General features: G+C 48.4%; 1 long non-coding RNA gene across 1 annotated transcript in view; it reads right to left on the reverse strand.

Annotated features, from left to right (window-relative positions):
- Positions 1 to 1,589: 1,589 nt before the first annotated feature.
- LOC103000489 (uncharacterized) overlaps positions 1,590 to 24,440 on the reverse strand; it is a 54,355-nt gene continuing 31,504 nt past the window's right edge. Inside the window, exons 3-4 of the long non-coding RNA XR_451626.2 lie at positions 11,672 to 11,771; positions 1,590 to 10,929 (exon numbers count right to left, since the gene is read on the reverse strand). This is a non-coding gene — a long non-coding RNA (uncharacterized LOC103000489). The remainder of the gene's footprint in view (positions 10,930 to 11,671; positions 11,772 to 24,440) is intronic.

The following is a 24,440-nucleotide window of genomic DNA, read 5'->3' on the forward strand; positions in this document are numbered from 1 at the left end:
CTTGCATCCTAGTCCCTAGCCCCCTGACATATCAGAGTCCTGAATTAATCACTTCAATATGAATTACTAAGTTGACTCTGTAATATCCCAACAACATGTATAAGGATGGAGCTGGGGTCAAAAGTCCTCTACCAAGAAGGATGGACAGGAGGTGATAAGGACGGGAGACCAAACATAGAGCCTCTACCAGTAGGTGCTCTGTCAACGTCCACTGAATTGGAGTCTGACTTCCTTTCTTTGTTCTTCTGCTCCAAGCACCAGTCATAAGCTTCTTCCTCAGAGAAGATGTCCTCAAGCTGGCATCCGTTATACCTGTGAGAATCTTCTGGCCCCTGACAAATAAATGATGATGGGACGTGTTTTTGCTGTCGAGGGGCAGAGTCTGGTGGGGACAGGAATACACTGCGGTGGGTGGGATAATTTTGCCCAGCCCACATTCTCACCGCCTTTATTCTGATCCATTCATTCATCCAACAGATATTTACTAAGGGCTACCATGCATGTGGCAGCATTCTAAATTCTGGAGACAGAGCAAGAAACAAAACAGGCAAAAACCCCTGCCCTGTGGAGCTAATACCTAGCAGGATAGAGATACTGCTTCAAAAAAAAAAAATAGTAAATAAGTGAACGATTTCATATTTTTGGATAGTACAAGTGCCATGGGGGAAATGGAACCCAGTAACGGAGGATCACGCACCAGGGAGGGTTGCAGTTTTACCAGGGGTGAGCAGGAAACCCCACTGGGTGCTGGTGTCTGACGAAGGATTGGGGAAGAGGGGTTCCTGGCGAATGAAACAGCTGGGGCCAAGTTCTGAGAAATCGCAGGGAGCCCGGTGTGGCTGGAGGGGCGTGGTGAGAGGTGGAGCGAGCAGATATGAGATGGGAGGGGAACGCCAGGTGGGTGGGACCTGGGACCTGTTAGGGCTCTGGTGCCCGCTCCGCGCGGAATAACGGGAGCAGTGATGTGTCCGACTCACTATTTACAGGAAAACTGTAACTACCATCTTGAGAATAGACCAGAGAGGGCAAAGAGAGGCAGGGGCCGGCTGGGAGCTGACAGGAGCATCTGAGATAGAGGGGGCTGGGTGGATGGGGGAGGGGGCAGTGGAGGATTCCCTGCTGGATTCGGTCTGAAAGCAAAAGGGATCTCAAGAGGTCTGAACAACCAGATGGTGGTGCCAGTAACTGAAACGGGGGGATGTGTGGGTGGAGGGCGTGGCGGAGGATTGGAGTAGAGCATTGGGCTGGCTAAACCTACGTCACTGGCTCCTGGGGCCTCCCCCTCTCCTGTGTGGCCCTGTGAGCTCCTGGTCGTGGTGAGGACCAGGGTAGCCACGTGACCCGGGCTGATAAAGCCTCCATTACTGGCTCAGAGATGGGGTCCAGCCCAAGGAGGGCCAGTCAGTCTTTCCTGGGATTAATCTGCAGATAGAAGAGACCTCTTCCTATGAGGGGCCTAAACTGGGAGGCTGTGAGCCCAGGGCTGCCAAAAGCTCTCTAGCCTGACCCATGGGGAAAAAACCAGAGAATAAAATCAGGAGACAAGCAGAACAAAGAGATGAAAAGAATTTATTATGTCTTTTGGACTACCTCTGGATCCAGCCTTTCCTGAAGGCCACAAATCACCATTAACCACTGTGTCAATTATCCACTGATTGCCTCTCAGCTCCAAATTCAGTCTTCATCACCGGCTCTGGGGAAATAGACCTGGATCCTTTAAATATTTTTCCTTTGCCAGTTGGCATAACGCTAATGTTTGTCAGTAGAGGGCGCGGGAGAGACGCTACAGGCGTAGGGGACATTCCCCTGGTTCCAGGGCACCTTAGGCAAGCTCCTGGGGCCACAGGGCTCCTCCACCCCGCTCAGGTGACTCCCCCAGCCCAGGCTCCTGCAGGGCGCAGTGGCCAGCAGCTTCCCTGGCAGCCCCCTCAGGGTGAGTGCAGAGTGCCTGGTGAGACACCTCCCTGTGAACAGCTTTCCTTGACTTCATAGGAAGCAGATTTCTTGCAAGTTCCAGTAAGTTCTGCCGGCCCAGCACCACAGCAACTTCTCTTGCCATTCAGAGGGTCGAAGACATGCTGTCCGTGTCCAGTGCAGTCTGGGCCTCGCTTAGTCGCCCTATCTCAGCCCGAGGGGCAATGGCTGCTCCTTACATCACCTCTTGCTACATCCTTTTACGGTTCTCTTGCCCTCCTCGGGCCAACCCTTCATCACTCTAATCCCTCGTTACAATGAAGGCTTCTTTCTATCAAACTTGCCCTGTTCTGTGCACTGGGTTCTTTCTCTCCTGACTGTATCCTGACCACTAGAACCTAAACTGATACAATTTATCAACATGATAAATCCCCTCTTTGCTTAAACTAATTTCTTTCTTTTTTTAATTCACCTGTACTTGATTTATTTATACTTCCTGTGACCACGGCAGTATACGTATATGTACTGTATAATATATGTATGATATATATGATATATATATATGGATATATGGATACAGTATACATACATATATAGTATATATGTAACATTGTATATTATATAATATGAACTATTTTATATTATATATATTTTAGATATAATTGACATACCACATTATATTAGTTTCAGGTACCCGACATGATAATTCAGCATTTGTCTATATTGTGAAATGGTCACTGCAATTAGTCAACATCCATCACCACACAGTTACAAAGTTTTTTCCTTGCAATGAAAACTTTTAACATCTACTCTCTTAGCAACTCTCAAATATACAATAGAGCATCATTAACTACAGTTACCATGCTGTACCTGACATCCTATGACTTGTTTATTTTATAACTGGAAGTCTGTGCCTTTTGACCCTCTTCACCCATCTCCCACCCTCACCCGCTTTACTTCTGTCCCTTGTAGCTGAGAGTCCAGCCCGATGCACAAGTAAAGAAAGGACAGAAAGTGTGTTGATGTTGCTGATTCCCAGCTGCCATGATGGCTCAGGGAGTATCCTGACTCCCCCAGAGATGCCTAAGCTGAACTCTGAAGGGCCCACACCCACCTGTATTCCTGTCTACAGCATGAGGCCCGGGCCACTGAAGCCAAGCTGAAAGATCGGTTGCTCAAAAACACTATCCCAGAGCGCTCGGTTAGAAGTCCTTCCCCACCCAGAAACTCCATGATCTCTCTTAGGACACCCAGCCCTTCCAAGCTCGCATCACAGCCACGTGCTGACCCCCTTCCTCCCCGCCCCGCCCCCATCCATCAGGCTGAATGGAGAGGACTCTGAGGATCCACAGAGGAAGGAGCCACAAGGTGGAAGGAGCCTGGGTCCCCGCCCTGCCACAGCCTGCATCACCAAGGGGAGGGGCTGGGGGTGAGCGAGAAACATGCCTCGTGTTAAACAACTGAGATTTCAGGATTCCTCTTCCATAGCACCTGCCTCATCTCCCTTAATCATATACCGTTATGTCCCCCCTGAACTATGAGATACTCAAAAGAGTCTGTGTCTTACTCATCACTGGATACCCAACCCCTGGCTGCCCTATGTGCTCAGGAAATGTTCTTTTGGGACATCCCAGGTATCTGCCTTGTTCTCAGTCTTTTGAAATGTAAATGAAATTACTCTGAGTCCCACAACCAGGGCAATCTCCCCAAGAATTTGGGAGAAGAGGCAAGACAGAGAAATAGAAGAAGGGCAGCTTCTATTTTCTTCTTGTCCCTGTTTTAAATCCTCTTGCCCCAGATATAACCCTAGACCCTTCCTCTTGACTTGTACAAAGAAGCGTACTTGCGGAAGGCGTGGGGCTTTCTTGCAGAATGTTTGAATATGTGAGGCGAGAAGACAGGAGTGATTGCACCAGCATAATGCAAATGACTTAGATTAATTATTCCTAAAAATGGCTTGGGAGGATGACGTCAATGGGAATGAGGTGGAGTGAGGCCCTTCAAAAATCCGCTCCTCCATAAACGCAACGATCTGGGAAACAGTTGTTTCAGAAAAAAAGGCTAAGTCCGTTCTTTTGAAAAAAATTGAGCCATGTGGCATCTTCACTTGCCGTGTTCCCATCCTTCCTCTCCAGCTTCACAATAGGCTTGAAAACCACAGCCCTAAGTCCCAGTGGAAACCAGCAGCCTGTGGAGGGGGGCAGGGTGGGACTGAAGCCCCTCCAAAGCCCCCTTCTCCAAGCATGGTCACTCTGGGACCTGTCTGGCCGTTTGCTGGAGCTCTCCACTTTCACGGCCTCTCTTTGTTTGACCTGACTCAGAGCTCGCCAGGTGGGAAGAGACTTTTTCCTGGGACATTTCTGAGAAACACTTCATGGCAAATGTCCCACGTGACAGCTGCCCAAGGAGGGTTGGGGAAGCAACCAGCTGACAAAACAGGGGAGTGAGATGTTCATAGGTGGCTTCGGAAAGTTCTGACACAGCTCCTAGGAACCTAGAATGTCACACGCGCGCACAGGGCTGTGCTCACGCTCAGGAAAGCCCCGGGAAGGCCCTGAGCACACCCCTCCATCTGCCCTCGTGGTTTTGTGCAAGCAGGAAGTGAAGGCCTAGGCAGAGTTGTTACCTGTGTGAATGGGTGTTGAAGGCAGGCACCAGCACACACACATACACACACACAAAGCCCTTTGGCATAGTCTTGGTGGCTTACTGGACCCGGCCTTTCAGGAAATAACTGTCCAGTTATGAGCACACAACTAAGCTAAGCAAACAGAGACTTCAGTAGCCACAAAAAACAGACAGATTAGATGACAACAGCCAAGCCAGGCTAAGAGCATCAGGCCAGCTCCTGGATGTCAGGGACCACTTTTCTCTTTCCCAATGTCATCTAATAGCCAGCCTGTGTTCAGTTAACCACAAATGTCTCCAAATGCGTTTTTCCAGTCTATATATTCAAATCACCCGTTCGGGTGGATGGAGGCCTCTCTGGGCTGACTGTATCTCATGATGCCAGGCCATGTTCTAGGACTTTACAGGTATTATCAAATGTCATCTTTGCAGCAGACCGAGAAGGCAGTCATTATTCTATTGTAATCCCACAAGCCAGTCCCATTCTGGGCAATAGCAGAGCGGCTCTTAACCACATCACATGTAGAAACTCAGCTAACGCTCACAGAGCTGTCTATGCAAGAGGTACTATCATCTCCACTGGACAGAGGAATAAACTGAGGTGCAGAAAGGTTAATCACTCAGGTCTCCTAAGCACTCAGTACATTAGCTGGCCCTGCATCAGGAGCAGTCGCAACAATTGCTTCTTCTCCAGCAAAGCTCAGCAAAGGAAAAAGGTCAGAATAGAAACGTATGTCCTTACACACTACCATATATAAAACAGATAACTGACAAAGACCTACTGTATTGCACAGGAAACTATGGTCAATATCTTGTAATAACCTATAATGGAAAAGAATCTGAAAAAGAACACATATATATGTATATAATGCTCTCTATATAACTGAATTACTTTGCTGTACACCTGAAACTAACACAGCATTGCCAATCAACTATACTTCAATTTAAATTTTTTTTAATTAAACACAGGGAAAAAAAGAACTGTATGTCCCTTTTTGCGTCTCACACAAATTGTGTCTCACACACCCCTCTTGCAGGTACAAGTGGCCACATTTAGTTTGGTTCTAATTAATGTTCTACCCCTCTATCAAACACAGAGGGACTCAGTCTGATTCTCCACCTTCCAGAAGCTCCTGGTGTGCCTGGGAAGACAGGGGAACTTGAATTCAAGGCAGATGTTCAAAAGCCCAGCATATAATAATAGTTTCTCAAAAGATAAGTGAAAAATGCGTGGATGAGTAATAAGGACTGAGTAGGCAGAAATTATTTGCGGATGGAAATATAGGAGAACATCATGGAAGAGACAACATTTGCCAGGTCTGCGAATGGTAGGTACACGGGGTGAAGCACAATAAATAGGTTGGTTACTTAGTAAACAGTAGAGAACAATGGAGCGTTTTGTTTGGGATCTGCGGGATTGTCATTTCACTTTGAGCCACCGGAGGGCACGATAACATGCATTGGGATTTAGGGGAAGAAAGTTGGTTTTGGTTTTGGTTTTGGTTTTTCTCTACCAGGCCCAGTTGTCAGCAAGGTCTTGTAAGTTTCTAGCTGCTGGGAACTTGGCTACTTCTGAGCGTGGCTAGTGTCCCTACCCATGAAAGGGTGTTGACTGAAATGTGAGGCTGTAACATTTGTAAGGAGAGATGACAGAGGATTTTTTTCCAAGTTTGACCTCGTCATGCTCCCTTCCTTCCCCCAACGCTCCTAGTAAGAGGGTCCAGAACACGCAGGCCAAGCACCCTGTTCCCTCTGCCCAGATTTCCCCCCAACCCTTTCTCCTCCTTATCTTCCAGGACCACCTTCTCTCTGAGTCCCCATAACCAGACAAACTTAGTGGTTCCGTTAATATTTATTCCATTGGATTGTATTCATGTTATTTTAATTAAGATTTCTTAACAGTCAGAAAATTACTTATTTTCTAATATGTCTCAGGTGCATCTCGTAAAAGACCAGAGGATCATTTACTTTTGTCCTGTACCCTTCGGGGAAGCTGACTTTCAACCTCTGCTGACCAGTGCTGGGCCAATACTTTCCTTGTGTCCCCATAGCAGCAACTGCTGGAGGCCGGGGATGTACCCCAGTCCACTTTGTATCATCGGTGCCAAGCAATGTGTTGGGCCCTGGTCGGTGCCCAAGGACGCTTGCTGGATGAAGAACAAGAGGATGAATGGAATAGCTGTTCTCATTCCATGACCGCAGCTCTAACCATCAGGCCACACTACTGGCATCTGAGGCTGACACGTGCACCACAGCAGAGGGGCTGGTGTCAGCAAAATGGCAGCATTTCATGCGATCCTGTCCCTCCCGCTCTCACAGCCTCCGTGGCTCTCTAACGCACTTAAACGAAAGCGTAGCGCCTCACCGTGACCTACGAAGCCCTGCATCCCAGCCTCCTCCCCTACCTTACCTCTGCCACACTCCTCACCCGCCACGCTCCCGCAACACAGCCTGTGTCCACACACACCCATCCTGCCCTCACAGCGGGGCCCTGAGCCACGCAGGTGCCTCTCCCTGGAGCACCCCTCCCCTGATCACCCCATGGCTGGCTCCATTTCGACATTAAGATCTCAGTTTCAGTGTCGCTTCTCTGAGAGGCCTCATCTGGTCATCCAACTCGAAACAGACACCCATCACTCTTGAACACGTGAGCCAGCTGCAATGCTCTGTGTAGTGTTCACCCGGGTTTCTATATGTTGATTCGTTTATTGTCTGATTCCCCAAGTAGATGGCAAGATCCAGAAGGCCAGGTGTATCCCCAGTGCCCAGCACAGAGCCCGGCTCAGAGCAAGCCCCTATGTGCCAGGCAGATGCTTCTGAGATGAAGACCACAACTGCCCGCGGACCAGACCCTCTGCTTTCCCAGCCTGCACCCTGCTGACTCCAGACTCTGCCCTTCGGCCACAGTGAGGTGATTCACACAAGAGGAAGAAGGCCAGGGTTCAAGAAGAAGTGAGTCTGCTGACACAGAAAACAAACTCATGGTTACCAAAGGGGAAAGGGGGGGGAGGGATAAATTAGGAGTATGGGATTAACATATACACACTGCTATGCATAAAATAGATAACCAGCAAGGACCTACTGTATAGCACAGGGAACTATACTCAATATTATATAGAACCCTATAAGGGAAAAGAATCTGAAAAAGTTACACACACACACATATATATGTATGTATAACTGAATCGCTGTGCTATGCATCTGAAACTTAAGTGATACTGTAAATCAGCTATACTTCAATTTATAAATTTTAAACAAAAGGGCTTCCCTGGTGGCGCAGTGGTTAAGAATCCACCTGCCAGTGCAGGGGACACAGGTTCGAGCCCTGGTCCGGGAAGATCCCACATGCCATGGAGCAACTAAGCTTGTGCGCCACAACTACTGAGCCTGTGCTCTAGAGCCCGAGAGCCACAACTACTGAGCCCTCGTGCTGCAACGACTGAAGCCCATGCACCTAGAGCCCGTGCTCCACAACAAGAGAAGCTGCCGCAATGAGAAGCCTGCGCACCACAACAAAGAGTAGCCCCCGCTCACCGCAACTAGAGAAAGCCCGCGTGCAGCAACGAAGACCCAACGCAGCGAAAAATAAATAAATAAATAAATAAATTTTTTTTTTTTAAAAAGAAGTGAGTCTGGAGAAAAGTACAACAAGACGACCAAACAGGGATCTGGGATTTAAGAGCCAGCAAATGCACCACTTAAAGCTCTCGGAGTTGCCCGGATTTCCCAAGGTGAGCAAGAGACAGAAACAAGCAGTAGTAAGGAACATAAGCATGGGTTCTAGAGAGCATGGATTTGATTCCAGCTCCTCAGCTTACTAGAGATGACCTTGGACAAGTTACTTCACTGCCCTGTGCCTCCGTTTTCTCATCTGTAAAATGGAGATGATAATCATAATATCTGCATCACAAGGTTTTGGTGAACTTAAATTACTTAATGCTTTTAAAGCACCGACATACAGCAAGCATGTTAGCTGTTATTATTAGGCATACTTGCTCTCTTATATCAAGAGGGCTTTTTTGTGTATGTCTCCCTAGCAAAGCTGTCAACTCAGAGAAGGCAGTGGGGGTGACGGTGCCCCCTTCTTCCCGGCTACCTGGCACTTTCCATCCCATGAGGATAAGTGAGGTCTCTCTGGGCTCCAATGAAAACCAAGGGTTTTTGGATTCGGGGGCCTGCCAATACAGCTGAAGGCGCTGGGTTCTGCTTACACACGCTTCTGTTTCCTCTCCTCTTCGTTTCCTTAGCTTTAACAAGCCGTTTGCAAGTCCCCTGTTTTCCAAAAGGAGCCGCTTCACGAGAGTGGGCTGGACCCATATGCAGGAGACGCGCAGCTCTGCAAGAACATTAAAATAGATGCCTTTCCTTTTAGGTTACTTCTGCTTCCCCACCCCCTCGTGAGCAGCAACACTCCATCGCGAGGTCCCCCCCGGAAAAGCTCTCTCCGGGAGGAACTGCCAACACTGCAGCCGATTTCTAAGGCGAATTGCCCTCTAGCCATCAAAGCAGCCCTGAGCCAGACGTGCATTTGCGAGGAAGACCCCGAGCCAGCCTCTCCCGAGGGTCTTCTCAGAGGCAGCAAAAAGAAAGCCGCTGCTGGAACAAAATAAAATGAGAGAAACAAGGAAGGACATGAAAGCCACTGGAATCAATAGATATACCCCCACGTAGGCCCCTTGCCACCTTCACCAAACCCAGGGCCACACAGCGTCTTGCAGTCCCGGCAAATGAGCTTTCCAGCCACCTCCTCCCAAGGGGGCAAAAGGAGTGGAGGTCTGGGTCGGAGCTTGGAAGGCTGTGCAGCCAGAGCTGCGTGGGTGGCTGTCCTCAGGGCCAGGCTCCTTCCTGCAGGGAAGACCCATCGGGCCACTCTGCCCTCCCCTCTCATCCATCAGTTCCACGCCGGCCAGGCAGGCAAGGCACACGTCCCTCTGGGGAGGCTAATAATGAAGAACAAGGCCACTAAACCCATTCCTACGGGATCCACTCAGGCATTTCCTCTGGGGTGACGGAGCCCAGCTCTTCTTGAACGGAGCAGACAGCCGGAGGGGAGGCAGCACCTGAGCTCGCCCCCAAGGAGCTGTCTGATCTCCAGGAGCGCTGAGGATACTGCACTGAACTTTCCAACCTTGTGTTCTCACTGAGCCCCGTGGTCCTGTACCTCTGCATTTACAGGTGACCAAGCTGAGGCTCAGAGAAGCTGGGGAAAGCGCTCAAGGTCACAGGCATAGGGAGTGGCGGGGACCGGGTTGGAAGCCAGGTCCTCAGGAGCCTGCCACCTCTCGTACTCTGGCCGCTGCCTCCGAGCCTGGATTCCTGTCTGTGCAGCAAAGGTGGGGGAACAGCAAGGACGCAGGTAACACAGGGAAGCACCTGACACAGGTCCCCCCCTGTGAGTTCCCCAGCCGCACAGGAGGACAGACACTTCTGCTTGTGCCAGCCCCTCCCCGGCTGGTCACCGGCCAGAGTGTGTCCTCCCTGGAGAAGGCGCCCCTCACTCATCTCTGTGTTCCTTCTGCCCCACTCAGGGCTCGGGCGTGATGGTCACACAATCGGTGCTCCTGGGGCTGAACTGAATTCGCTGGGCCTACTGTAAGTGGAGAAGGTGGGAAGGACGAGATCTCTGCTGAGGCGCATGATAATAATAAGACCCAGGTCTCCTCAAGCCCAGCAGAAAAATGAAAAGATGAAATCGAGGAAGATGCCGGTCCCAAAGCGATCAGTGCCTCCCAGCTCTTGACTCGCTCGGGCAGCCCAGCTGCAGCACGAGACACGTTTCCTTTCTTTCCTTTGGGAAAGAGAGCAGCAATCTGGGGTTTGGCTGGAATCAGGGGCTTCTCCACTTACGTGCTTATTTGTATGGAAAATTTGGAGCAAAGCTGCAAGGCACCAGCAAGCTACCTCTGGAGTGACTTGAGAACACAAGTGACGGAATGACTTCCAGAGGTGAATACCCCCAATTGGTAGATGATGAAAGCCAGCCGAGCGATTCCTACAGTCACCCAGCAAAACCCCCGGCAGACAAGGAGAGGAAGTCACGCTTCTCTCCCTCATGTACAGCCTCAGCTTCATTCAGGAAGCTCCTTGGGGCTCCTCATCCACGCCAGGCACCAGGCTAAGCGCCGTGGGGAAAGCAGAGGCTGGGATACAGCTGGAAGGGCAATGCTGGAGCCTGGAGTCTGGGTGTGAACCCCAGCCCTGCCACTTTGTAGTTGCAGGACTTTAGGCACATCGCCCCAACCCTCAGGGCAAGTCCCCTCTTGGACCAAGTGAGTCAGGAGGCTCGGGGAGTGGCAGTCACATGTTCCATGTCATGTAGACCCACTGGAGCAGACCGTGATCAAACAGCATCTGTTCTCAACTCTGTTCTGTAGACCAATCACATTCCTGGAGGCACAGGAGAAACCAAGAGGGTTTGCTGGCACTGATTTTATATCTATGAGCATTCCACCAAGAGATTTGTGTAGAAAAAGGAGACCCTCAGCTATGCAGGATGGTGGGCTCCGAGGCTGCTTTCTCTGACCATTTGTCGGTTGCCTACTCTTCGGGAAAACCACACCTGGTTCAGGGTAAATATATCTGGCTCAGGTTACCTAAGGGAGTTCTTTCACTCAGAAATCCTTAAGTCAAAAATAATAGTAATAATAATTGAGAATAACAGAACACACAGTGTGATGAACTGTATACAGTTTGTAAAACAGTTAACATACAGAAAGTGTTCAGAAGTTGATAGGCAGCACTTTGCAAATAACAGAATGTGTGTGGGGTTCACTCCAGCCCCTTCTCCCTACAGAATGGTAAAAGCCCCAGCTGAGCATGAAGACGAGAACGCTTGCCGTCCTGCTTCTGCCCAGCTCCTCTTCTCATGAGGCGTGACCAGATGGATTGTTCTCCAAGGGATGGAGCTTCTCTAGAACAGCACTGCAGTGAGGTATGCGTGTTAGAGACACCCACATGGGGTGTAAATCCAGATCATTTGAGGTTGTTTGGTCCAGCTTGAACCACAGTTATCTCATCTATAAAATGGGCGTAAGCATACCTAGCTCACAGGGCTGTAGAGAGAATTCTAGGAAATATACCAAAAGCACTCCACACACAGACGTTCTCAAAATATGGAAATTAATCTTACAGTCTGTCAGTGGAGAGGCCTTCCAGGAGCAGAGTCTTCTTAGCTTTGCAGAGTCAGAAATCTGATTTTGTCAGCCCATGGAGAGTTTAAACCACATACCCTGAAACGGAAACATAAATCAAAATGCCAATTTATTCATTTACGTTGAGAAATCACTGCCATGGTGTATTAGTTTCCTCTTGCTGCTGTAACAAATCACCACAAATTTAGTGGCTTAAAACAACAGAAATTTATTATCCTACAGTTCAGTAGGCCAGAAGTCTGGCACCCGTCTCACTGGGCTAAAATCAAACTGTCAGAAGGCTGCGTTCCCGTGGAGGCTCTAAGAATCTGTTCCCTTGCCTTTTCCAGCTCCTAGAGGTGGCTGCATTCCTTGGCTTGCTGCCCTCTTCCTCCATCTGCAAAGCCAGAAACACTGGCTGAATCCTTCTCACAACTCATCGCTGACCTCACGCTGCTGCTACTGCTTCCCTCTTCCACTTTTAAGGACCCTCGTCATTACATGCAGCCCACCCAGATAATCCAGGATAACCTCCCTATTCTAAGATCAGCTGATTAGCAACCTTAATGCCATCTGCAACCTTAATTTGCATTTGCCATTTAACATAACATAGTCACAGGTTCTAAGAATTAGGACACCGACATCTTTGGGGGTGGAGACATTATTCTGCCTACCACATATGGGAACAAGAATACTTGAGTTCATATAACGAATACGTTATTTCCCTGTAGACAGGTCTACCCAACAGGCTTGGTGAGCGTGAAACTGGAACCACAATGGCATCAGACTTAACACAGTCCAGGGTGTCCACCTCCACCATGGACATGGCTGAACCAATGGACGCAGGTATGATTCCTTCCCTGATGAGAGCTGGGCTGGTCCTGACAATATTTGCCTCTATGACTCCCTTTTCCATTCCTCCAAGGCTGAGTAACCACCAACACCACCACCAGTAGCTAAAGCTGCCTACTTATGGACATGCTTTTTCTTTAGGGGATGATACTGAGGTCTTAGGTGACCTGGATGTCTTCATGCTTAAATGGCCACATTTTGCATCTCTGTTGTGATCCATTATGGGCAGGATTTAGAGTTGAATACTCTAAGTGTAAACTTATCTCCAAGTTCTTAGGGAACCTCTAACTATGTCCCCCAGGTGCTCAGGACAAAAGGAACCCAATCCTCTGGGTGCTCAGAAAGGCCTTCTTAGTGTCAGCAGCACAGTGATGTACTGGAGGGTAAATCAGATGTAGCTCCAGATGTGAGACATCCCATCCCAAGACCTTCAAGAGAGGCTCAGGGCTTCAGAGGAGAAAGGGGTCTGTAAGCTGGAGGGAGTTGAAAAGAGGATCCAGAGCTGTGGCTTGGCTGTTTCAACACTAACTGAATCATTTGACTGTGGAAGGCTTTGTACTGTGACCCATTTTCATCATGCCCAGACTTTATTGTGGGCAATTTTCCCTTAATTTTAAATACTAACCGAAAGGGAAAAGAACAAGTTGTTTGTTCTTATGATCACACAGTAGGTATAAAACCATATGCTGTTTTTCAGTTGCCAAGATTCTTAATTATGTTCTTTATGTTCTGCATAATGATGAGTAGGTATTGGGTGGTTTTTTAGGATCCCTGGGGTGGGTGTTGTCTTTCATCAGGTACCAACAACAGCTGACATTTACCGGGTGCTTTCTTCTTGCCAGGCACTGCGCTCAGCATCTTCCTTGTATCCCATCACTCAACCCTCACAGTAATGCTAGGAGTTAGGTCCTATTATTATCTTGATTTTTGCAAAGGAGGCAGCTGCAGCTTGGAGAGCTTAGGTAGCATTGCCAAGATCGTACCGCTGCATCACACAGCTAGAGCCCAGATTTGAACCCAGCTAGGCTCCCATCAGAGCCTATGAGTGTAAGGGCTCGGCAGCTTCCATGCCTTGTTTACCCTTGACAGGAGGATTTGTATTGCAAGCAGATGAGACAGTAATCATAATCTTAAATTGTGGGAAAATACACATAACATAAAATTTACCATCTTAACCGTTTCAAGTGTACGGTTTAGTGCTACTAAGTACATTCACACTGTTGTGCAACCATCACCACCATCCATCTCCAGAACTCTTCTCATCTTCCAGAACTGAAACTCTGTGCCCATTAAACACTAACTCCCCTCCCCCTCCCTGCCCCCCAGCCCCGGGCAACCACCATTCTGTACTCTCTCTCTGTAAATCTGACTATTCTGGATACCTCATACAAATGGAATCATACAGTGTCCTCCTGTGACTGGCTTATTTTACTTAGCATAATGTCCTCAAGGTTCATCCATGTTGTAGCATGTGTCAGAATACTTGAGTCTATGTAGCCAGAATTTAACAAGTGTCAGAATGCCCTTCCTTTTTAAGGCTGAATATCCACTGTATGTATATATATATATATATATATAATATATACATACCTCATTTTGTTTATCTACTCATCCATCGACAAACACTTGGGTTGTTTTCACCTTTTAGCTATTGTAAATAATGCTGCTCTGAAATGGGTGTACAAATATCTCTTTGAGATCCTGCTTTCAATTCTTTTTGGCACAAACCTAGAAGTGGAATTGTGGGATTATACGGTAATTCTATGTTTAATTTTTGAGCAATTGCCACACTGTTTTACCTATAAGCTGCACCATTTTATATTCCCACCAACAATGACAAGGGCTCTAATTTCTTCACGTCCTTGCCAATACTTATTATTTTCTGGGTGTTTTTTTAAATAGTAGCCATCCTATTGGGTGTGAGATGGTATCTCCATGAATTGATGTGCATTTCCCTAATGATTAGTGATGTTGAGCATCTTTTCATGTGCTTGTTGGCCATTAGTAATCATAACCTTAATATCCTTACCCACATCAATAATGAAAATACTGAATAGACCCAAGCTCTCCTGCAGGGCTGTTTTGAGGATTAAATGAGAAAACAGACGTGGAAAAACTAACATGGTGCCTGGCAAAGAGTGGGTATGCAGCAAATGGTAATTCTGTATCAGTTAGCATTGACACAATAGTGCTACATAACAAATCACCTAAGCTCAGCAGTTGAAACAACAACCATTTATTACTGCTCATGAATTTATGGGCCAGATGATGGTTCTGGTCTTGACTGGGCTTATTCATGCACCTACAGTCAGCTGCAGGTTGGACAGGCAACTCTGCGGATTTTGGCTGGGCTCTTTCACATGTTTGGAGTTGGACTGGTTCTAAATTGGTCTAAGCTCTGATTGGGATGCCTCAGAGCTTCTTTACATGTCTCTTCCTTCCTTCCAGGAGATTAGGCAGGCACGGCCTCACAGTAATGCCAGGGGCCCAGCAGAAACATGCAAGCACATTTCCAAGCTTCTGCTTGGGTCAAGTTTGCTACTGTCCCACTGGTCAAAACAATCATGGTAGACAGAGTTCTAAGATGAGCCCCAGTGAGTCACACCCATGTATAGCCCCCTACTCCTGGATACACATGGCACCTGTGCCTTGTTTCTGGTCAACAGAATATGGCATAGGTGGGACTGTCACTCACATGATTTCCAGTGAGTGATTTCCTGCTAACAGACTACCTGTTAGCAGACTGGCATTAGAGTTTCTCCCTCTGGCCTTGAAGAAGTGAGCTGTCATGTTGGGCCACATGGAAAGGAACCATGAGTGACCTCTAGATGCTGAGAGTAGCCTCCAGCTGACAGCCAGCAGGAAAACAGACATCAGTCCTACAGCTGCAAGGAACTGGATTCTGCCAATAGCCTTCCGAACGTGGAAGAGGAATCTGAGCTATAGAAAGGAAGACAGCCCAGCTGATACCTTGATTGCAGCCTTGTGGAACTTTAAGGACCCACCAAGCCATGCCCAGATCCTTGACCCACAGAAACTTGGAGATAATAAATGTATGTTGTTTTAGGCTGCTAAGGTTGTAGAAATTGGTCATGCAAGATAGGAATCTAATACAACAAGTTGCATGGCCAGTCCCAGAGCCAGCATGCAGAGCACTTCCAAAGGGTGGGATACAGAGCGACGTGGACAACTGGGAGGATGAACACATGCCATCCATCACCCTCTCCAGCACCGACGAGGCTGGCCAATGCTGGCAGCACCTTGTCAAAGTAACACTGCGCCACCATGACTGCACGCTCTACAAACTTGCATCAACCTTGCTTTTTCTTAATTTTTTAGAGATCATATAACCTGACTATGCCGGCAACTGCAGATGCAAAAAAAGGAGGAGTTTGGAAGTAGGATTAGTGTACTGGATAAGAACAAGAATTCTGGAGCCAGGTATCATGGGGTCAAGTCCCAGCTCTCATACCTATCAGCTGTGTGACCCTGGACAAGTTACTCAACCTCCCTGTGCCTTCATGACATCAGTGAAAAAGATAACAGTCCTATCTTAGGGTTGTTTTGGAAATTATGTAAGTTAGTATACATAAAGCTCTCAGAACGGTGCCTGGGATCTTGTAAGTACCGTGTAAGTGTTTGCCACGTTATTCTGTTTTTACATGGTCGATCAACATCGTGATTACAGTCATTCCAACAGAATACCCTAAGGAGAAACTCTATTCCCTGATACTATGGATAAACACACATTTTCTTTATGTGCTCCAAAACTCCTATAAATACCAGACATATAGAAAAATGCACAACTAAAATACTCGCTGTAAAACATACAACCAATATAATGTCACGTAGAGAGGAACAAGAGTTAAACTGGAAAGTACCTCATTTTCACAGTAAATTCCTTTTAGAACTGTAAGCCTCATAGAATAATCCTATTTTATTGAGATGTCTTCTTCCTTTTGGAATTTATCATGGGCATTTACTAACAAATTCTAGTTCTTGCCTTTTTATTTCCAAGGAATGTATTCCCTAACGCATAGGTTTTATGATGCTTGTAACAAAGTGCATAATAACCTCAACTTCACAAGTCAAGGTGGGAATCCTGGATTTTTCCCTTGTAACCAGGACAAGCAGCCAGGCTTTGGAAAGGAAGTGCCCTTCACGGCAGGGGACCTGAAGTCAAGTTACCACTTGACTTCTTACTACTTGACCCTACCACTTACTACTTGAGGGGCCTGAGCTTCCTGGGCCTCAGTTTCCCTGGTAACATGAACAAGCCCTGATTTACAAGAAGGAAATGAGGACCAGAGGAGGAAAAGGATGAAAAGGAGCTTTTTAAAACTATACTTGAAATTAAGAAGTAGTACATCTCAGAGTCCCATCAGGAGACAGAAATTCTACCAGTCACTTGAACAGAGAGAAGCTGGTATAAAGAATCATCAACCAGGTACGAGAGAAATGAAAAGAAAAAAAAAAGGGGACACTGGGAAATCACAGAGTCACAACTGCAGAAGCAGCCAGCAGCCCAGGACTGGGACACGGAAGGAGAGTCTGGTGTTACTAACGCTTCGAAGCTCCGAGGAGGGGCCCTGTGGAGCTGGAACACGGACATCTAAGGAAAGGGCTGCAGCTGGCTAGTGGGGGCCTTTCTTTGTCGTGGGCACACGGAAGTTGACCCTGGAGTGTGGAACCTGTCACCGCAACCCATGTGACTCCTGGGGTCAACTGTAGTGACAACTGGGAGGAGGAACAGACTGAAGGATACAGTGTTCCTGTGTCTTCATAGACGCCCTCTGGCACCTGCCACGGAAGAACCTAACGCGGAGCCTGTGGGGGGCTAGAAATGTGGTTTCAGAGGCCCAGTCCCAGCGTCTCAGAGCAGAGTGGAAAAGGCTGGGTTTAGGGCTGAGGGTCGGTGAGTTCACGCCCAGCATTAGAAGGTGGAGAAAAGGGCATGAAACCCGTCGTCAGGGGCAGCCCCTTCTGAGTGGTGTGGGGCCCCAGCTGCTCCCTGCACCCCGATTTCACCTGTAAAACTGGACTGTTAGGCTGTGGTTGCTTCAGCTCTGACGCGGGAGTTGCTGAGTGTGGGGCCCCTGTACAGCCTTCAACGGGCTCCTCTTCTGGAAGGTGCCCTCCCTCGGCTGATCTTTCTTTGAGAGAAAGAGAAAGGTAGACAGACACATAACTGGGTTTCCTGGAGGCTGAGCTCGGATTAAGGGATCCAGAGGCTCCTTGCATCTCAAGGTCAAGGACGGATCGCACGACTTCCAGGTGCTGGAATCACAGGTGGGGCCCATCAGCCTAGGGAGGATTCCTCGGTCCAGTGTGTACCCGCCAGGCACTGCCAGGGGCTGATATCTCACGGCTGCGCCCCTGAGCCCACTGCCGAGCTGGCCCACACGGCCTTCTGTCCCTGGCTCCCGCTCACCACCGTCCAGCCCACGGACCTCCTGCCTCAGCCTCAAGCTCCCCGAGCGCTCACCCACCTCAGACACTTGGCACCAGCCTCTGTCTGCATTGCCCTTTGCAGATCTTTGCATGCCTGGCTTGTAATTCAGATCCCGGCTCAAGTTTCTCTTTCTCCGAGAAATACCCGCCATGCCTTCCACCTCTCTCTCTCAGATACTCTTGAATTTGACCCTGCTTCACCTCCTTTACAGTATACGTCATTGTTTTTAACTTACTTGTTTCCTTTTATTTTCCCCACCTAGGATGCAGAAGCTGAGAGCGGCAACCTTTTCGATCCTGTTCTCGGATTCAACAGTTGCTAATCAAGGGAGGGGCAGCCAAGAAACCACCTGAGGCAAGATTAAAGGGACCAGAGGAGCTCATCAAGATTAGGACAGGACCACCTGAGACAGAATTAAAGGCGAGCAGGCCCTGCACACCCACTAATCTTTTCAGAGACCCAGCCCTTGAACCACTGTTATAAAACCCCTCATCAAATCCTCTGGGGGCTGGGACACGTAGTAGTTTTTTGAGGCCCCCTTTGCCCGGCAAAGCAGTCAAGATATCCTTTTCTACCTCGCCCAAAACTCTGTCTCTGAGATTTGATTCAGCACTGGTGTAGAGAGGCAGAGCTTTTGACCTCAGGGGCGCGGGGAGTGTAGGCTGTGCGGTCAGGTGGCTGGGATTCAGGTTCTGGCTCTGCCTCTTTCTGGCTGTGTACCTGGGCAGGTTGCATCATGGCTCTGTCCTCGGTTTCTTCAGTCATGAAGGGGGTATCTGAGAAATCCTTTCCTCAATGGGTTGTTAACTGAAATAATCTATGAGAAGCCTCTAGCACAGGACCCAGTGCAGTGAGTATTCAGTAGAGTACGACTGACAGAGAGTAGCTAGAAATAGGAAAGATTAAGATGACCGCTGATCTTACCTGCAAAGTACAGGAGATGGACCAGAGGTGGGGTGAGGTGGGAAAGACAGGACCCTTCAGGGTGGATTAGGGCCCTCGTCTTCCTGTTAGTGCCTTATAGATGCCCCATCCCAGGGTGTACTCCTGTCAGCATAGTTTCCTTTCCAGATCTCTCTTCCCCACTAGACTGTGATGTCCTTGTGGGCAGGGACTGTCTTATTCACCCCATGGAGGGAAAGAAGTGCTGTCACAGATGAAAGGGAGTCACCCATTCTTTGGCAGAGAGTAAAAATCAAAAGGGTGGTTGTTACAGAGCGAAAATCCTAAAGAGCCATCTCCAGCAAGCCTGCTCTCCTGTCCCAGGACTAGAGTGGTCTTTTCCCACTTGGCCTTGCCTCAGAGGGACCCCTGAGGTCAAGTGTCCAGTTTGGAGCCTTGAGATGGGTGTGGCTCTGTTCTCAGCCCGAACCGCCCCTACTCCCTCCCCTCTCAGCTCCCTTCATTGCAGTCGTTTATTTACACATCTCCCCTCCTACAGTTTAGACCCTGTTAAAAGCTATTAAGAAAACGTCATCCACCCTTGTAACTAGGCGATAAATAAAAAAGAAACAAAAATCAGTACCGGAAAAAGAATATGTGCTGGTCCGTAATTCAATGTAAGGAAAAGCTTGCAAACTGCTAAGGCTTTCAACAGAATGAAGGGCAGCTGCGGGACAGCCCCACTCCCGCCTCCCCACCCCACCGCCAGCCCCCCTGGGAGTTTTGCAAACAAGAGCTGCAACCACCTGTTGGAAAAGCTGCAGCGTTGCCTGCAGTGAAAGTTGGACATGATATTGGTAGGCACTGCATGACTTCCCTGGGCTCCTCCAAGAAAAATGTTCTGGGTACCAAGGTGTCTAAATCCTGCTCTGACACCCCAGTCCCTTATGTCTGTGCAGAGAGAGGGAGACAAGCCTGGCAAGTAGCCATCCCAAGTCAGAGGGACCCCAGCCTGGCCGCTCTGTGGTCACTGAATGTTGCCCTCCTTGAGCCTGGCTGACCCACTCTCTGGACGCACTCCTAAGGCCAGCTCCACAGAAATGCCAATGCCAGGTATGCAATTCTTAATTGAATACTTGGCAGAGAATGAGAACAATTCATTGGGTCCACTGCCCAAGGCTACATGTACGCAGGCAAGGGAGAAAGAGTCCCAGGCCAGAGCAAAGGATGCCAATTTCCACTTGGCAAAGGGACAGGCGTTTCAGAGAGGATTACAGGGCAGTTCTAACCAGCTGTCACAAGGGCCGAGTGTTGTTCTAACCGGTTGCCCCTGTGTGAACCCTCCTCTCCAGCCAGGCCAGTCTGCCCTTTCCCCTGAGCACCCAGTGCTAACTCCTACCTCACCCCTGCACACACTGTGCCCTCCCCTGGGCTGACTCCGCCCTGCTGGCAGCCCACTCACATCCTCTCCACCCTCCGAGGCCCAGCTGCAGCCCATCTCCTTTCTGAACCCTCCCCAGACCCCCAGACCATGGGGATCTCAGCAACTCCAGAACCACCGATTGGCTATTAGAATAATAACGACCACAGTGCCATGTATTAAGCTCTTACTGTGTGCCAGAACATTGCCAGGCATTGTACTAATTCTCAAAACAATCCTGCAAGGAAGGCAGCTGTCTTAAAGATGAAGAAACAGACTTTACCCTATTACCTAAGCTAGGGGACGGCTAAGCCGGGCTTCCTGGCCCCAAATCCCACATGTCTTTCCGTGCAGAAATCAAATATAGTTATTTTTCTTATGGGCTCCCCTTGCTCTTGGGAAACAGCCTACACTCCTTGAGATCAAGGACATAATCCTATGGTCCCTGAAGTTCTTACCGCTGGATACAAGCAAAAGTCTTTCCACTAAATTTTCCCCTGTACCTGATCCATTACAAATTGGCTTTCTGTCACTTGTCACCAAAAGAATCCTAGAAAATACAGTTTGGTAATGTCCTTCTCACCGAGCAACTCTGAGTGAGAATGGGGCTCAAGAATTCACCTACGGGAGGTAATACGGCTACACCCTGGGCATCCTCATACAAGGCAGTGAAGGGCTGTAACTAAGCATTTGTGTACATTTCCAGTCCAAATTCCCCAAATTTGAATAATTTGGGGAAATAAGATTTTCCCAAACTCTTGAAGGTGTTGAGATGTATATTTAAAAAGCATGTTACGTAAGAATTCCCAGGAAATGAGAGAAAAATTGTTTCAGTGCTGTCCCAGCTGGGAGCCATCCAACTGGCCAGAGAAGGTGGTCTGTCTCATTACTCCCTCCCTAGCCTTTGCCAGCCCGACCCCTGAGCTCGCTCTGCTCCGAGCCTGCTCAGGCTATGCCTTTAGAATCTTGGAGTGTTGCCTCTGAGATGCACATGAACTGCCTCGCTCCGTGCCCGACACGCAGTGGGGCAAGTCACCGGATGTCTTGGCATTAGTGTAAGAAGACCTTGGAAGGCTCTGGAGCAAGGACCATAAACTCCAAGGCCTGCAGAGGCCTGGCAGGTAATAGAGAAGCATGAACGACAGCCATGCCAGCTCAGTGCTGACTAGTGGCTGCCTGCAGCCTCTGCATCACAGCGGGGAGAGCCTAACAGCTTTGGCGAGGCAGCAACTGCCCTGTCTGCCCAGTAAAGTCAGGATCAGAGTTGTTAGCCCTTCACAATTTTTCAGAAGCCATAGGTCCATAATATTCTGTGAAATCTACCCATTTTTATTTTATTTTATTTTTTTAATAAATTTATTTATTTATTTTTGGCTGCGTTGGGTCTTTGTTGCTGCACACGGGCCCTCTCTAGTTGCGGCGAGCGGGGGCTACTCTTCATTGCGGTGCGCGGGCTTCTCACTGCGGTGGCTTCTCTTGTTGTGGAGCACTGGCTCTAGGCACGTGGGTTTCAGTAGTTGTGACACTGGGCTTCAGTAGTTGTGGCACATGGGCTCAGAAGTTGTGGCTCGCGGGCTCTAGAGCACAGGCTCAGTAGTTGTGGCGCACGGGCTTAGTTGCTCCGTGGCATGTGGGATCTTCTCGGACCAGGGCTCGAACCCGTGTCCCCTGCATCGGCAGGTGGATTCTTAACCACTGCGCCACCAGGGAAGCCCCCCATTTTAAAATATTGGCCATTTATTTAAACTGCTTTTAAAAATTTACCTGAATCAATAAACCCCATTGCAGCCTGGATCCTGCCTACAGATGGCCAGTTGATGACCCAACCACAGAAGCAAGACCTGAGTCCAGGGAGGTGAGGCGACCAAGGGTCCACAGCCTGCTGGTGGCAGAGACAGCACGGAGACCGGACCTCCTGATGGCCAGGCTCCAGCCCAGCCCTCGCTCTGCAGGTCTCAGCAGGCGTGGATCCCCGCCAAGGTTGCTCTGATGAGCTACATCTGCAAGGTCACTTTTGCCAAGGTCCCTGCACGTCACTGCCACGTTCACCTCCCTAACCCACAACTCTTCAATGAATCTAGAAAAATGGTACAGATGAACCAATTTCCAGGGCAGGAATAGAGACGCAGAGGTAGAGAATGGATGTGTGGACATGGCGGGGTAAGAGGAGGATGGGACGAACTGGGAGATTAGGACTGACATATATACACTACCATGTGTAAAACAGACAGCTAGTGGGAACCTGCTGTAGAGCACAGGGAGCTCAGCTCGGTGCTCTGTGATGACCTAGATGGGGGGGATGGGGGGTAGGAGGGAGGTCCAAGAGGGAGGGGATATAGGTATACATACAGCTGATTCACTTCATTGTACAGCAGAAACTAACACAACATTGGAAAGCAATGATACTCCAATAAAAAATAAGTAAATAAAGTTTCAATGATTCCCAATTGCTTCTTGGACTCACATCCACTCTTCTGAGCTGAGCATAACGTTCTTTCTCTTTCCTTGCTTCCTCCAAGGTCATCCTGGGAGCTTTAGAATTTGACTCATTCATGCACCTGCATGTCCTGAGTACCCACTGTGCAGGGCACACTGCCCAGCCCTGGGGACACAGAGTCAGATAAGCCCAAGGCTCTGCTCTGAGGAGCTGTGATGGTCAGTTTTATGTATCAGCTTGGCCGGGCCACAGTGCCCAGGTGTTTGGCCAACATCAATCTAGATGTTGTTGTGAAGGTATTTTTTAGGTGTGCTTACTGTTCATATCAGCAGACTTTGAATAAAGCAGATGCCCCCTGGTAATGTGGGTAGGCTTCATCCAATCAGTTGAAGTCTTAGAGAAAAGACTGAGGTCCCTGGAAGAAGAGAAAATTCTGCCTCCAGACTGCCTTTGGACTCAAGCTACAATATCAACTCTTTCCTGGGTCTCCAGTCTGCCAGCCTGTCCTGCAGATTTGGACTTGTCAGCCCTCACAGTCACATGAGCCAATTCATTAAGATAACTCTCTCCACTCCAGATAGATAGATAGATAGATAGATAGATAGATAGATAGATAGATAGACAGACAGACAGATAGAATGATAGATAGATAGAATGATAGATAGATAGAATGATAGAATGATAGATAGATAGATAGATAGAATGATAGATAGAATGATAGATGATAGATAAACACACACACCCCTCCTTGGTTCTGTGTCTCTAGAGAATTATGACTAACATAGGAACTCATAGTCTAGTGGGAAGTATACTAACTACGACTTCCTTTCATCATACTAAATTCACACTTGATGTGAAGGCACAAGAAAATGAAGGAAAGGACAAAATTTCCCCCAGACTTGTAAGCAAGAGTTTGTGTATCTGTGCTATGTGCATTTTTCAGAGAAAAGTGTCAAAGAATTTTGGCATCCCCCAAAACTCAAGGACCACTAAATTTCCTGGTCTTGGATGGCCCTTCCAGTCTGATTTTCTGTAATGTAGTGGGACATAAAGCATCTCTGTGGTTTGTTTTGCTCTCATTAACCAGAGACCTAGAAGGTTTCTGGTGCTGATTCCGAATGAAACCACTGAGGAATGATAGAAAGTGTCCTAAATCCAGAATCTGACATTTGTGGATCCAAACTCTATCTCTGCTGTTTACTCGCTCAATAACCCAGGGCATGTCACTTAAACTCTCTGAGCCTCGATTTCCTCATCTGTTAAATGGAAATAATACCATCCCACGGAGTGGCTGTGAGTCTTAAATGAGGAGGCAAATGTGACTGATCAACACAGAGCCTCACCCACAGAGGTCACTCAGAAAATGTCCACTTATTAATTATTCACACAGCTACACTCAAGGTCTGAGGGGCCACCATCCTCAACTTGCAGGACTTCAGCATAAGCCGACCAAGGTCAAGTTGCTTTCTTTTTAGTCACAGACACACTGGCCTGCTGACTGGGTTTGGACCCAAACCATAAGGAAAAGAGTACATGATGCACCTGCTCCTTTAAATCCAAACTCCTAAGATAGGACAAATATTTTTCTCTTGTAGAGATAAGAGGATAATTATACCTCCTTCAAAAAATTGTCACAATGCCAGGACGCAAGTGCTTTACAAATGCCTGTCTGTCCTTCCTCAAATCCTGAAGGCAAAAGAGCGTGGAGGCCTAGAGCCTGGGGTC

Source organism: Balaenoptera acutorostrata, chromosome 17 (genome assembly GCF_949987535.1).
Source record: "Balaenoptera acutorostrata chromosome 17, mBalAcu1.1, whole genome shotgun sequence".
NCBI lineage: Eukaryota > Metazoa > Chordata > Mammalia > Artiodactyla > Balaenopteridae > Balaenoptera > Balaenoptera acutorostrata.